Genomic DNA, 14,431 nt, shown 5'->3' with positions numbered 1-14,431 from the left:
CTTAGACAAGTAACCTCCGTTCCGCTGAAGGAAAACGATCACGGGCGCCAAGAGAGGGGCTCGGGGACTTCTCCAAAGCCGGTTTCGTGTGGTAACCAGATCACAGAATGCCAGAACGGCGAGGGCCCTGCCAAGATCAGCTCGGCCAACCGCCCAGGGACAGGACGCCGAAGGGACCCCAGAGATGGGGGCAACGGCCGGCTTCATTTCACGTGACCGCCTTTGAGAAAAAGTTGTCCGATCTCCTTGCTTCCCGCTTTCTCAACTTCAGCCCCCTGCAGTCTGACTTCCACCCCCAACGTTCCCCGGGAACTACCCACACCACTATTAGCCCAACCGTTTGGGCCGAATCCTTTCTTAGAGTGCATTTTGCGTGACCTTTCTATTAGTCTGTTGACCTACGATTCTGTTGTCACCCTTCTAGCGTTGCCCACTTGCCTCTCAGAATACTTCTTTGTGTGATCCCCTTTTTTTCTTTGTTCCCCTTAAAACTTTGCTATTCCCGGGGCGCCTGGGTGGCTCAGTCGGTTAGGCGTCCGGCTTCGGCTCAGGTCATGATCTCGCAGTCTGTGAGTTCGAGCCCCGCGTCGGGCTCTGGGCTGACAGCTCAGAGCCTGGAGCCTGTTTCAGATTCTGTGTCTCCCTCTCTCTGACCCTCCCCTGTTCATGCTCTGTCTCTCTCTGTCTCAGAAATAAACATAAAAAAAAAAAAAACTTTGATATTCCCTATCCTTACCCTCCTCTCCTCCCTGCGCCTCCCCTCCGCACCTCTCACTCTACACGTTTTCCTTGGGCGATTCCCATCCACCCTCAGGGTTTTCACTATGACCCTCACTGTGATAAATCCCAAGTCTATAACCATGGCCTTGAGTCTCAGATTTGTAAGTATAGCTACCGCTCAACGTCTCTACTTGGGCATCCCAAAGCCACCTCACATTTGCACACCCCTACCCTTGACTCCACTTCCTGCCCAGCCCCGTTCTCCCTCAAGGTTCTTCCCATCTTGGGCAAGAGTGCTGCTACACCCACCTAACTGCCTGGGTCAGAGACCTGGATGCCAGCCACGACTCTTCCCTACCTCTTGCCCAGATTCCTCCCCAATCCCAGTGGCTTCTTCTTCCCCAAAGCTTCTCGATAGCCATTACTCTTTTCCTGTCAACATCTGAGTCTAGTCCCACATCCCCTCTCTCCTAGATTACTGACTTGCATTCTCCTAATGTATCTCCTTGCTTCCCTTCCTGCCCTGCCCCACCCACCCTTCGTACTGCCAGCAGAACGTTAATTCTGAATCTTGTAACTGACCATCTCATCTAATCTGACCTGACTCCCTCAGACTCTGCCCCAGACCCAGGGAAACAGATTGGCAGTGCCCTGGCATGTTCAACATGGATGGGATTCGCTCCAGAATAGCTTGCTTGCCCTTCAATCCTGGAAGCCTCCTCTTTCTTTCGTCCTTCTTCTGCCTGGTCCTCTACAACAATTGGCTGCCTTTCCGACTTCCAAACTTGAGCTCTAGTTTCTGATTTCTGATTCTGTATCAATTTGTCCTTTGTGTCAGGACATCCCACACCCATCTCTCCTCCCGAAAAGAGTGGCCTTGCCCTGGTGTTGGCCCCCTTTAAAAATCTTCGGCTGCCTAGGGACGCCTGGGTGGCTCAGTCAGTTAAGCGTCCGACTCTCGATTTCAGCTCAGGTCATGATCTCCCGGTTCATGGGTTCAAGCCCCGCGTCAGGCTCCGCGTTGACAGCGTGGAGCCTGCTTGGGATTCTCTCTCTCCCTCCCTCTCTCTCAGAATAAGTACACATTAAAAAAATTCTCCAGCCGCCTAATGCATCCAGAAGTGATTCTTAAACTTAGTTTCCAAGAGATCCGTAGATCTCTGGAGCGCGCAAAAGTGCCTACAACCAAGGTCAAATAATAGCCATCTTTTTCTGAATTCACAGAGCATTAAGTTAATAGGTTGGGTCACTTTTCGGTTTTTCTTATGCAAACTTTTCTTAAATCTCTGTCCCCTTGTTTTACTGCCGCTCTCCTGCTAACTAGTGACTGCATTGCCGCGAATAAGTACCAAGGGAAAAATTCAGAAAACAATGGATCATACCTCAACAGTTTGTCTTGGGTGTGCGTATGCTTGTGGTTGTGATTTTATATTGATAACCTAGAACACCGTCATAGTTTCTGCTAGGAAAATTATTTCCAGTACATATGAAAGAGTTAAATGTATCAGCATTTTGTTTGTTCTACAAAGGGCCTCACACGGACTCTTTGCCCTGAACATGTCTGAAAAACCCTAGCCTAGGGCACGGCATCTCAATTCTTAGCCCAACACATGACCTGTCCCCTGCCATGTCAAGCCAGGTTTATCCCCCTAAACGTGCTGTTCCTGCTCAAGCTGTTCCCTGCGCTCATGCTGACTCCCTCTGCCCTTATCCATTAAGGTCGAGGAAGAGACACCCCTTCTGAAATATCCCCTCCCAGCAGACAATGTGGAAAGTTTACTCCGTCTTAATCTATCTTCTGTGCTTAATCTATCATTGCATGTGCCATGTTGCCTCATAACTGACTCATTTGATTTCCCTACCATTGGCTCCTAGAGCAAAGAGACCATTAAAAACTCAAAGCTCAGAACCCTTGCTTCCTGACCCATGGCAAGGAATTGGTGACTCTCTGCCAATCTACTAAATTTTTTTTTAAGGGCATAGAAAGGGGAGTTGTTCAACATTCTATCTAATCTGATAGAATAGCACTGGCGAGCTTCTCTGGCGATAGAAGTCACCATATATTTAAGTTTTCTTCTATTCCTTTAGTTATCTTTCTTTCTTCTGGGGTCAGTTCCACTCGTTTATTTTTGGTTCTTCTCTTTCATGTTGGTAGTTCTCCTCAAATGCCTGATGACCCTTAGTTGTCTGGTCATATTTACGAATGAAAAACTATGTTCATTTTTATGGGCAGACGGCATGGGTTTCCTCTGCAAATTGCATTGAGCTGTTTCCCCCCACAAACCCTTCTCCGGAATGGGAGGGCTGGCTGCGGGTTCTGTTTCAGTGGGTGGAGCCTGTCAACAGGCAGGCTTCCCTTTAGGTTATGTGGGTGGAGAGGCAGGAAGGCCAGGGACCCCCACAACCGATGAAACCAGGAGGGCTTTTCTCTGGGGTGAAGCCCTGTAGAGGGTTTCGCTCTTGACTGATGCTGGTTTTTCTTTTGTTTTCTTTTTCCTGTCTTTCGTGGAGGTCTTAGCACCCTCCCCAGAGCCCTCCTGGGGCCACTTTAGCCTGAGGGCAAAGGCCAAATGCTGCTGCTAAGGGTTCATCGGGGACGAGGGAGAAGGGGGAAAGAGCCCACCTGTCCCAGCTGTTTCTGCCGCAGCTCTTTAATGAGGTACCATGATGGTTACCTCTCAGCCTACCCCTGCTCTTTGCATTTACTGTCTCTGAGCTTGATGTTTCCTTGGGAAAACCCACTCTCGCCCCCGAGTTCTTGCATTGCAGTGCAATGCTCTCATCTGTCTGCTAGTCCAAAGTCATTGCCTTTCTTACTTGTTCGGATTTCTCAAAATTTATTTCACTTTTTCTTGTTCCCCATGGTTGCTGTGATTTCGTCCTTTCTACATTTATTTTTGGCCACATAATACATTCACATGGTTACAAAGGTAAATGGCGTAAGAGAACGAATGTGCAACGTAAAGTCTCCCGTCCACTGCTTTCTCCCAGTCCTCCATTGTCACCCAGTGTCGTCAGTCTCTTAGATCTCTTGCAGAGATGCCTTTACGTGCATTCAAGCAAGTACATAGATATTCTCCTCCACCCTTATTTTACACACAGTAGTATACAATACATTGTTCTACATCTTTGTTTTTCCATTTAACAATATATTTTGGAGATCATTCCATGTCAGCAAATGCTTCTTTATTCTTTCTTTCTTTTTTTTTTACAACTGCATAGTATTCTACTGTATGATGATATACCATAACTTATTTAACTAGTTCCCTATTGACGAACATTTAGGTTGTTTCCAGTCATATGATATTAGACAATGCTGCAACAACAACAAAAAACCCGTACGTATTCATTTTTTAAAGTTTCCTTTCAGACATTTGTGCGAGATCTGGAAGGCAAAAAGAAATCACACTTTTTAGAACATTAAACAATCAACATGTTGACCTAAACACATCACACTAAAAGGAAGATAATTTAAAAGTCATTGTTTATTTTCTATTAGCCAATGGACAATGAAAATTTCCGTTATCAACGCATAGCAAATTATTTGCGGTATACATCTTCTTCAAAGCCAGACATTGCACTTTCAAGCTTCCAATGCAAAGCCCTACCTGGCCTTGAGAATCTCTGTTGCCCCATGTGTGATTCTCCATGTAGATCTGCAGCAAAAAGCCAGAGATGATGTGTTCTCTGGTGCCTCCATCCACAATGCTGCCGTTGTTGGCTAGATTGGTAAGAAGCAATTACAGGAGACATTTCTTTCTATCAGTTCATTTGCTCAAATCAACATTCACTGAGTGCTGCGGGCCAGGTGCTGAACTGGATGCTGGGGAGACAGGGATAGAGATGATAGTGCCAGGGCGCCTGGGTGGCTCAGTCAGTTGAGCGTCTGACTCTTGATTTCAGCTCAGATCGTGATCCCAGCATCGTGGGATTGAGCCCTGCATCGGGCTCTGCCCGGAGCATGGAGCCTGTTTAAGATTCTCTCTCTCTCCCTCTGCTCCTCTCCCCGCCTTGTGCTCTCTCTCTAAAATAAAATAAAATAAAATAAAATAAAATAATGGTGGTCCCTACCTTGCCAGGAGCTCCCAGTTCAGAGAAGCCAACCAGTACAGGAGCAGACAAACATAAAACAAAGTGAGAGGTGCCACAGTGGAGGGGAACACAGACTGCTGTGGGAACATTAAGGAAGAGTACTTACCCAGCCAGGGGGCTGGAATAGAAAGAATATCAGAGAAGCTTCCCTAGGAGGAGAGATCCCTGCCATCACTTTGTATCCTGGCTTCTAGCACTCCACTGACAAATCCCAGCGTTCAGCATCCATCTACTGTCCTTGGCTTTTCTAATCCAGAACCTCCTAACCTTTTTCATTGTGCAGCCATCTTCTAGTTGACTATATTGACTCTGACACTCCAAAGGCTCAGGAGGAGTAAGGTAGGAGGGGGTTCGGGATAATCAGCATTGACAAATGATGTTGGGGACAGGGATACTTGGAAGGTTGGCCTGGTTGTAGGTATTAGTTTTGCCAGCGTGACCGTAATCCTCAATCTCTCTTCTTACCAGCTGCCTATCTCCATCCCAGATCCCCAAAGTGAATTTTGTTGGCAAATCCTTGCTCCTTGTTTCTGACTTGGGAGGCACTTTACCTCCGTGCCCCATTTGTGTAAGAAAAATAAAGCTATATTTATCTATATGCCTAGATGGAAAAGGAACACAGGTAACACCGATTGCCACTGGGGAGTAGAACTGGAGGCTGGCATGATGTTTACAATGAACGTATTTTGCTTTTGTAATAACTTTTAAAAAAAATTTTTTTTTAATTTTTTTATTAAAAAAAATTTTTTTTACATTTATTTGTTTTTGAGAGACAGAGATAGAGCACAGGTGTGGAAGGGGCAGACAGAGAGGGAGACACAGAATCCGAAGCAGGCTCCAGGCTCCGAGCCATCAGCACAGAGCCCGACACGGGGCTCGAACCCACAAGCCGGGAGATGATGACCTGAGCCGAAGTCGGACGCCTAACCGACTGAGCCACCCAGGTGCCCCTGTAATAATTTACTTTTCCATAAGCTTTTTACTTAAATAAACCTTTACAGACAGAAAAGCACACAACTCATAAGCTTAATGAATTTTCATGAAGCGAACACGCCCGTCGGACTCATCACCCAGATGTAGACCTTTACCTCTGAAACCCCCCTTCTCAGTCACCTCTACTTCTCACAAAGGTAACCGCTGTGCTGCCTTCTGTCACCAAAGATAGCTCTGGCCGGGAGTTCTAGTTGCTTCTTATCCTTGCTAGCACTTGGTACCATCTGTATTATTTAATAGGTCTGTAATCTTATCTCATTAAAATTTTGATTTGTATTTCCCTGATGGCTAATGACGTTGAACATCTTTGTACGTGCTCATTTGCCACCCATGTGTCCTCTTTGTTGCTAGCATCTTTCAAAAACATAGAACGTGGTCATTTAAAACAACAAAAATATAGAACGTGGTCATTTAAAACAATTGCTTGAAAATACTAATGCCACTAACCTGACTAGGGGTCTTTAAGTGTAACAATCCTTCTGAGGGGCGGACATGGGGGGGTGGGAATAGCCAGCATTCGGTAGCAGACATTACAGACTACTCTGCTTGCTGTGGGATCTTGGGTAAACTATTTAACCTTTTGGTTCCTTAGGTCGCTTTGTCTATAAAGCAGAGGCAACAATAGTTCCTGCTTCAGAGGGTGGTCCTGAGAATTAGATGAGAAAATTATATAAGGCGATCTGCTCCATGCCTGACACGGTAAATGTTCGTCCATGTTCTCTCTACCTATCTGGCCAAGCCTGGAAAGACAAGGGAGAGAAGTTCGTCCTTGAGGTAGTCAGCAGCTTAGTATCTGACGGAGAATGGGTGAGTGATCCCTCTTTTTCTGGCTCTGAGGAAAAAAAAAAAACCCTTCAGAGTTTTGTTCTGGATGCAGGATTCTGTCCCCTCACTCCCTGCTGTGCTCCCCACCCCCAACCAGCACAAGGAAAATTCTAGAAGAAATTTCCAGTCACAACGGGGCTGTTGGAAGCTGCCGCGTCCCTCGTATGAGTTTAACACCTCCTGCTGTGCGTCTACCAGAAAGACACAAGTCCCATGGACTCTTTCTGTATAATTCACAAAGGTCTTCCCATTGATGTCTCCTATGGCAGGACTGCCTGAGGTGCCTTGTGGCTGACACCAAGTGGTCAACATCCATGTAGCAAATGTTGGTTCAGCACTTAGCAAGCGCTGGGCTCTCTGATAGGCCTGGGGAACTAAAACGAAGAAGAAAGAGCTACTAGTTAAGGAGATAGGAAAGCAAGGAGCCAACCACAGTGCACTGGGGAAGCATCAGAACAAGGCAAGTAGATGGGGTTGTGGGAGCACGCAGGAGTGGGGGTGAAGTGTGACAGGGCCAGGGAAGGTTCCTGGAGGAGGTAATGTTAGAACCCTGAGGGAATTTTCTGGGTGCCCTCCAGGTGCAGGAAATAACACACGCAAAGACCCGGAGACCGAGCATCTTTCTTCTCGTGAGGCTGCATGCTTGGGACCAAAGCCTTGCTCCGGGCTCCGCAGAGCACCCCAGCTTCTTCCAGTGGGCCCTTAAGGTGGAGCACAGGCTATTAGGGCTTTATAGGTAGACAAAATCCCCTCTGCTCCAGAGTGAAGATCAGGGATCAAGTACACCCTAGGTGGGTATATTATTGGCACCCGTTTTCCTTTAGAAATCGGCCTGACATGAACATATAAGGCTTGTCTGTGTGGTTGAAGCCCACTTTTAACCTCCTTCGTTCTGGCCTCAGCTTGCCTTCTGTACCTCCCTTAGAGCTCCAGAACCCTGGTAGGCTGGCCCCAAGCTCCTATGCACCGAGACCCCCCACCACACAGCCTTTCCTTGGGCCCCTCTTAATTTACCCCTACCCAATCCTTCTTCTTGACTTCACAGGTTCAGGGTTCTCTCCTGTCTTTCTCATTCTGTCTCTCCCCAACTTCTAACTACTACTCTCCAGGCTGCCCTCGCTGGTCCCGACCCTGGGCTCCAGCAGTCCCTCTGCCCCGTCCTGTGGTTCACTCCTGGGGCTCTTTCTGAAACAGCACTCCTGCTCCCCACTCATTTCCTAATATCCTCACAGGAGACTGTCTTCTTGGTGGGGACCTCACTCAGAGAACCTCTGGTGTTCCCACAGGGTCTCCTGGGGCCGGCCCCATGGTTTCATAAATGGGGAAACTGAGGCTCGGAGAGAGGGGACGACTTACCAAAGTCATGCAGCAAGTTAGTGGCAGAGCAGAGACCAGCCCAGGCCTCCAGACTTCCAGCCAATGCTCTTCCCCGGGAATCAGGCCGCCCCTTCACAAGGCTCAGGTCTTCACAAGGCCGACATTTGCTCCCACCCACTGACTGCACGGTACACCATCTCTGTAAGCACTTCCTTCCTGAGTCAGTTCATTAAGACTGCAGCTGGCCCGTCCAGGCTTCTGACTCAGCAGCCTTGCAAAGAACATCCAACCATGTCTGCATTCAATTAAGGAAATGCCAGGGGCAGGAAGCATTTCTTTTTCCTGGCAGAGTGGAGGGTACAGAAGGAGATGAAGAGATTCAATTAAATGGTAAGATGTCAGGGACCACGGTAGGGGTGGGGTGAGGGGGAGAAGGGCTGTATCAAAGGATTTGGGATTAGTAGTTAAATACATTTTGGTACCAAAGTAGAGTTACTGGTGTAGAGGGACCCCTGTGATACACTGTTAGTACAAATGTCATGGCAAAAATAGAATGTTTCCATAGTTCCACTTAAGGCTGCAAAGTAAAAGGAAGGTGAGAGTGTCCCCAGAGTGCCTATGAGTACTAATTAGAAATGAGCTGTATGTTCCTCTCCATTCTCTGCACCCATGTTAATTTTTATCTACAGGTTGGTAGCTGGAAACAATTACCACAACCTTTGAGATCTGCTGGGGCTCAAGCATTCACCTGCCAATAAATGGAGTTGAGAACTTTTCTCCTTCACAATGTCCCACAGTGAATGGTGCCATCTTGCTAAGTGTAGACTTAGAACAGCTTCCACCAGAGCACATCTATATCTCATCCAACATCTAATCCTCAAGGATTTTTTTTAAAGTAATCTCTATGCCCAACGTGGGGCTTGAACTCACAACCTTGATATCAAGAGTTGCACGCTCCACCGACTGAGCCAACCAGGTGCCCCTCCAACCAAGGATTTTGACGTCAAGATGCCTTCTGACCCAGAGGGGCAGGAAGCCCTGACACCCCCTATTGTGACAAGGTCATGGATGCCTGGATACCTCTCTCCCAAATTGGGAGAACCAATCATATCTGAAGCGTGTTCCAGTAAATAATGGGGGGTGACATTTGTACACGGTCGAATAGCATCCACCCAAAATTCTTGTCCACGGGAACCTGTGAATGTGACTTTATCTGGAAATAGAATCTTTGCAGATATTAGTTAAATCCAGATGAGGCTATACTGAATTGGGGTGGGCTCCAATCCAATGACTGGTGTCCTTATAAGAAGAGGACAGTTTGGCCACAGACGTACACTGATGCTGCCAGAAGCCAAGTGACATCAAGGATTGTTGGCAACCGCCAGAGGCTGGGAGAGGCAAGGAAAGATCGATTCTTCCTTAGAGCCTTCAGAGGGACTGTGGCCCTGCTGACACCTTGATCTTGAACTTCTGGCCTCCAGAACTGTGTGAGAATAACCTTCTGTTGTTTCAAGCTACCTGGTTTGTGGTAGCATATGTGTGGAGTGTGTACGCTTGCTGTAGGGTTATGGGAGCCGCTGGAAACAAATACAACACTTATATGGAAAAAGTTGGCCCCATCTTATGAAAGGCTGCGCCAGTTGTGACATGAAAAGAAAGATGCTCCTCCCCAGAGGACGCGCCCTCAAGCATAAGGACTGGGCGGCCCCTCTGATTATGCTGTACACTGCTCTAGAGAAATAAGCTTGGAAGGTACCAGAAGACTTATCTCTGAGTGATAAATTCTGGAACATTTCTCTCTGTTTGCTTCAACTTGTCTGTATTTTCTAAGTTTCCTACAATGGGTATGTGTGACTTTTGTAAAATATATGTGTCTCAGGGCACCTAGCAGGGTGGCTCAGTCGGTTCAGCGTGTCTCACTTGATTTGAGCTCATGTCATGATCTCACGGTTCTTGAGATCTCTGTGCCTCCCTTCTCTCTCTCTCTCTCTCTCAAGATAAACTTAAAAAATCTGTGTCTCTGTCTACCTTTCATCATTTATCCATCTACCTGTCTTTGATTACTAGTACTCTCATGCACTCACAGAATCCTTCTAAGTGAAAGAGTCCCAGGGTGCCTTCATTTCTTGTAGGCCCATGGTGAGGAACTACTCTCTAAAAACCCTGGAAGGAGTGAGGGTAGACAAAAACAAAACCATATATTTATATGGTATTTGACACTCTTCAAAGAGCACACTTCCGTATCCATCGACCCTTTCAAACTTATACCCTTCTGATTGATAAGAATTCTCAGGCTCGAAGAGTTGTTAAAGAACTCCTCCCGGGTCTCATCGCTAAGAATTCATGGGGCTGTGACTAGCACTCATGGTCCTGACACCTGGCCCAGTAGAAGTTTCTAGAATGTAAGATCCATAAGGATAGCACTTTCTGTCTGTCATGTTCCCCAAGCACTTATATCTCCAGCATTTAGAATGGTGCCTGGCATACAGTAGGTCATCGGTACGTTTTATTGAATGAATGTGACAAATGCAGGCTTCTCCCTAGAAGAATTTTCTGCTATTAGGGATATTTTTATCCAAGCCAAGCTGTTGTGCTCTGCAAAAAGCAGCAGGACTGCTGAAGGGGTTCCTCTCTCTTCTCAGTCTCTGTCCTTCTACAGCCTTCTCCTCCACCTCCCACTCCCCAGGCAAAGGATAGCTAATTTCTGGAGATGACCTCTCATATCGCCTACAAGGAGGCTCCTATGTGGTACAATTCAAGGTGGGTCTGAAAAGTCAGTTTCCACAGTGCAGTGGTTATAACGTTCACCTCATACAAGGTGAGTCTAAAAAGAGCTCCTTATGGGGCATCGGGGTGGCTCAGTTCAAGTGTCTGGCTCTTGATTCTGGCTCAGGTCCTGATCTCATGGTTTATGGGATTGAGGCCCACATCGGGCTCTGCGCTGATGGCACAGATCGTGCTTGGGATTCTCTCTCTGTTTCTCTGCCCCTCCCCTTCGCGTTCTCTCTCTCTCTCTCTCTTTCAAAGTAAATAAATAAACTTCAAAAAACCTTTTTAAATAAAAAGAGCTCCTTGGGCACCCGGCTGGCTCAGTCGGTAGGGTAGTGCGTATGACTCTTGATCTTGGGGTTGTGGGTTCAAGCTCCACGCTGGGTATAGAGATTACTGAAAAAGAAAATCTTTTAAGTACATACATACTAAATAGGGCTCCTTGTCCAAAAATAGCACCACCCAGGAAAAACAGATCCAGGGTCAAGGGGAGGGCAGGCTCTGCAGGTTGGTGGGCTTATCAACAGCAGAATGATTTATTTGGTTCTGGGACGGGGGCAGGACACATCAAGAGACACACAGACAGAAAGAGAGAGAAAATGGCAGCAAAGTGGTTGGAGAAAGGTCTCAGGTCAGGAACAGAACATGAGAAGTACAGAAAATGTCTAAAAGCCGATCAAAAAGGAAGACTTGTTGAAACAAATAGGAAAAAGGAAGTGGGGTGGGGCGGGCAGAAGGTACCTGCATCCCTGGCTGTCACCCTAGCCCAACCTCCGTTCTCACGCCTTCTCCTAAGAATATCCCCCCACCCCCCATGCAGGTGACACCTTCCCACCATTCCCACCAGGCCCTCTTGCGGGGGTGGGGAGGTTCTCCCAGAGGGCAAGCTTTGTACCCAGGTCTTCCCTTCAAGTCCAATTTCCCAGGAAGCTTTAAAGTTACCTCATGCCCTGCGTGGGGGTGCTGGGGGCCGTGTGGCTACTCTCGGTGCCAAGGATTGGGTCTCTGGAAGTTGGGAAGCCAGCCAAGAGATTGGAGAAAAGGAGGGAGGGTCAGGGGCCTCTGAGCACTGGGGTGAGGAGCAGAGCTCTGGGGACCCCGTAGGATTTCATAATTCTTCCCTTTCCTGGCCTTTTCCACACCCCCCGGGACAGGAAGGGCAAGCTTAAGGAGGGTTTTGGGCCAATTGATTCTTAGCAAAGACCTATCTCAAAATCTACTCCCACCTCAGAGCAAAATGTTCATTTGCAGCTTAGGGCTCCAGAGAATTTTCTATCAGTGAGGTGGGTTTGGGGGGTATCCTTCACAAGGTCGGTGAACAATGAAAATGACTGCATCTTCGGAGTTCGCCCCTCTGAAACCGGAAATGTGTGCAGAGCTGACTTAGTGCTAATACTTTCTCTTACTCCTGTAAGAAAGAGGAAAGACTGTGCTCAAGGTAGCAGTGATGTGCGAAAACCACAGTAGAGGTTTTGTAAAGAAGAGCAATTGTGGCTTTTGCACAAATGATTCCTAAACCGAGGCTGGGGACGGCATATGACACTTTTCAAATGAGGTAGCTTCTGGACTGGTATTTCACTGAAATGAAGACGATCTTTGAGCAAGACCGGAAAGCCAAAACTCTACATTTCATGACCTCTGCAGGAAAGTAATCGTTGCATTATGGAACATTCTAGACTGGCAGGCTCAAACCATGGCCCGGAAGAAATGTAGGCCTTTTGGGGTAAGAGGGGGGAGGCAGGGAAAATCTAATTCCCAATGAAAGTTTCTGATCGTTTTCCACTCTCTTTAGTCCCCTCCCCTAGCACAGGGGATCTGATTCAATAAATGGGGAAAAGAAAGTAGAGGAAACAGCAGAAAAATTGATGTCAGTCTCAGGAGGTCCAGAACATTCTTAACTCAAAAGTTGCCTGCAAATGCTAGCAGAAAGGAGGAAATCACACAGATTAGAGAAGAAATAAATGAAATGGAAAATCGATTAAAAAAAATCAACAGGGGCGCCTGGGTGGCGCAGTCGGTTAAGCGTCCGACTTCAGCCAGGTCACGATCTTGCGGTCCGTGAGTTCGAGCCCCGCATCGGGCTCTGGGCTGATGGCTCAGAGCCTGGAGCCTGCTTCCGATTCTGTGTCTCCCTCTCTCTGCCCCTCCCCTGTTCATACTCTGTCTCTCTCTGTCCCAAAAATAAATAAACGTTGAAAAAAAAATTAAAAAAAAAAATCAACAACCCTAAGTTAACTTTTTGAAAAGGTAAACAAAATTGATGAACCTTAGCTAGACTAACTAAAAAAAGAGGGAGAAGGAGAAGACTCAAAATCAGAAATGAAAGAAGGGACAATACAACTGATGCCACAGAGATAAAAAAGATCACACAAGACTATTATGAAGAAGTACACACCAACACACTCGACAAACTAAAAGAAATGGATACATCCCTAGAAACATACAAGCTACTAAGAATGAATCATGAAGAAATCGAAAATCTGAACAGACCAATATGAGTAAGGAGATGGAATCAATAATGAAAAACCTCCCAAGAAAGAAAAGCCCAGAACTGGATGGCTTGAAAATTGTACCAAACATTAAAGAAGAATCAATACTATTCGTTCTCAAACTTTCCCAAAAACAAAAGGAAGAGAAAAGAACACTTGCAAACTCATTCTGGGACGTCTGCACAATGATACCTGATACCAAAGCCAGACAAAGACACCACAAGGAGACTGTAGGTCAGTATCCCCAGTTAATATAGAAGCAAAAATCCTCAACAAAATACTAGCGAACTGGTTTCAACAGCTCATTAAAAGGCTCAAACACCACAACCGAGTGAGATTTATCCCTAGGATGCAAAAATGGTTGAATATACACAAATCAACCAATGTGATACTCCACATTCACAGAACAAAGGGTAAAAATCACATGATCATCTCAATGGATGCAGAAAAAGCATTTCACAAAATCCAACACCTTTTCAGGATAAAAACTCTCAGCAAACTGGGAATAGAAGGAAAGTACCTCAACATAATAAAGGCCATGCACAACAAGCCCGGAGCTCCTATCATGCTCAATGGTAGAAAACGGAAAGGTTTTCCCCTAAGATCAGGAGCAAGGCAACGATGTCCACCCTTGCCCCTTCTATTCGCCATTGAACTAGATGTTCTAGCCAGAGTAATCAGGCAAGAAAAAGAAAGAAAAGGCATCCAAATCAGAAAAGAAGTAAAATTGTCCCTGTTTACAGATGACATGATTTTATATACAGGAAACCCTAAAGAGTCCTTTTCAAAACCTGCTAATACTAATAAACGAATTCAGTAAAGTTGTAGGACACAAAATCAATGTACAAAAATCAGTTGCGTTCCTATACACTAATGACAAACTCTCTGAAAAGGAAATCAGGAAAACAATTCCATTCATGAATAGCACCCAAAAGAATAAGATACTCGGGAACCAATTCAAATAAGAAGGTATAAGTCTTGTCTACTGAAAACTACAAAACACTGATGAAAAAATTAAGCAAGATAAAAGCAAATGGAAAGACATTGCATGTTCATAGATCAAAAGACTTAATAATGTAAAAATGCCCATAGTGCCCAACGCAATCTACAGATTCAATGCAGCGCTAACAAAATTCCAATGGTACTATTTACAGAAATAGAAAAAAAATCCTAAATATCATGTGAAACAACGAAAGATTGTGGATAGCCAGAACTATCTTGAGAAA

Source organism: Lynx rufus, unplaced genomic scaffold (assembly GCF_022079265.1).
Source record: "Lynx rufus isolate CCGP_SWC_20201006 ecotype Redwood Valley unplaced genomic scaffold, mLynRuf1.p SCAF_19, whole genome shotgun sequence".
NCBI classification, from domain to species: domain Eukaryota; kingdom Metazoa; phylum Chordata; class Mammalia; order Carnivora; family Felidae; genus Lynx; species Lynx rufus.
The sequence above is the reverse complement of the archived record's forward strand: the minus strand, read 5'-3'. Positions refer to the sequence as shown.